This window comes from Apodemus sylvaticus, chromosome 13, assembly GCF_947179515.1.
Source record: "Apodemus sylvaticus chromosome 13, mApoSyl1.1, whole genome shotgun sequence".
Lineage (NCBI taxonomy): Eukaryota > Metazoa > Chordata > Mammalia > Rodentia > Muridae > Apodemus > Apodemus sylvaticus.
Window position 1 is genome coordinate 49,974,633 of NC_067484.1, and position 1,853 is coordinate 49,976,485.

Below are 1,853 nucleotides of genomic sequence, written 5' to 3' on the forward strand. Positions count from 1 at the left end.
TGTTCTCAACATTATCTTCCAAGTTCCTACAGAACATTCCACAGAGCTCTTAACACCAAACGGATCATCTAGCCCAAAGTTCCAAAATCCTTCCACCAAAACATGGTCAGATTGTCACAGGAATACCCCACTACGCTAGTACCAATTTGTCTTAGGGTTTCTATTCCTGCACAAACATCATGACCAAGAAGCAAGTTGAGGAGGAAAGAGTTTATTCAGCTTACAGTTCTGCATTGCTGTTCACCACAAAAGGAAGTCAGGACTGGAACTCAAGCAGGTCAGGAAGCAGGAGCTGATGCAGAAGCCATGGAGGGGTGTTACTTACTGGCTTGCTTCCCCTGGCTTGCTCAGCCTGCTCTCTTATAGAACCCAAGAATACCAGCCCAGAGGTGGTACCACCCACAAGGGGCCCTCCCCACTTGATCACTAATTGAGAAAATGTCCCACAGCTGGATCTATCTCATGGAGGCACTTCCCCAACTGAAGCTCCTTTATCTGTGATAACTCCAGCCTGTGTCAAGTTGACACACAAAACTGTGGGAGACAAAACTGTGGAAAACCAGACTCTCAACAGCTCTCACCTTGAGAGTCCACTGACTTTGCAGTTTACAGCTGAACCACCCCCTTCTTCACACAAGGCTGATCAACTGGTTCTTATCCTGGCTGAACACCTGGGGTTGTCTAGGTGGAACCAGCATTCCAGAAACGCTGCTGGATGCCACAGCCAGCATCCGCCCCAGATGACCTTTCCCCTTTCTGTGCTTTTAGCATTCCCCTCAGCCCCTCCCTACTTCCTCTTACTGTACGTTCAAAACCAGACATTTTGCTTTTCATTAAACAGACTTTGACAGGACATCCCTTTTTTGCTTGGCCTCGCTCTGTCTTTCCTGCCTGTTTCTCTCTTTCAGGCTTGGGTTCCCCTTGGCTCCCTGAATAACTAGGTCCCGGGCGACAGGATACAAAACCAGCCAGTACAATGGTCAATGATGGTCATTCAGGTCATGGATGATGACAATGAATAGGACCAACTCCACTCTGGATTTAATTCATGTTTGAGACCAGAGTACTCTAAATGCTTCTAATATGAAAAATACCCCCTATGCTTGAGAGTGAGCTTTAAAACTTTTTGTCTGAGTAAGCACATGAGCTATATTTTCACGAAGCCTCTTTATTCTTCTCTAAGTCCAGTTATTTTGTACAGCACATCTAGTAACTCCTGTAGCCACAGTCTCCCCTTCCGTGTGACACTGATTCTTTATTAAATACAATCCTGTGTGGGTTTTCACAGCTCTGTGGCTTCAACATCAATACACTTAGATGGCAGTGGTGACAGGCATACAGGAAAAGCAAATGCATACTTGTAGAATGTATCCCTCTGTCAGGATGACTGCTGGCCTTTTCCATATAGAAGACAACCAATCTTGTCAATTCTATGGAAACTGATGGATCTGGAGGAATTCTGTTATACTGCAATCCTTCCCCTGGGAATAAAACCCCAAAACAGCAACAAGCACTTCTTAAGTAGGCATGTCATTCCTGTCCATGGCAAACACTAATCTCAACTAGCTGCTGTTGTCCAATGTGTCAAGAGTGAAGAATATTTCCATGTAGTCGATTATAGGATATTAATAAAAACCTTTACATGTTCTACCTACTTTCACATATCTGGCCATATTCCAGAGCTACTTATCTGCTCTTTTCCATTGTTAGTCTTCTAAGTCAACGAGCAGATGGCAAGTCCATTGGTTGCTACTCAAGAATATATATATATTCTTGCCTTAATTTATCTATTGTTGAATTTTCTCTATGGGAAACACATACAAGTGTGTGTATGTGTGTGTGTGTGTGTGTGT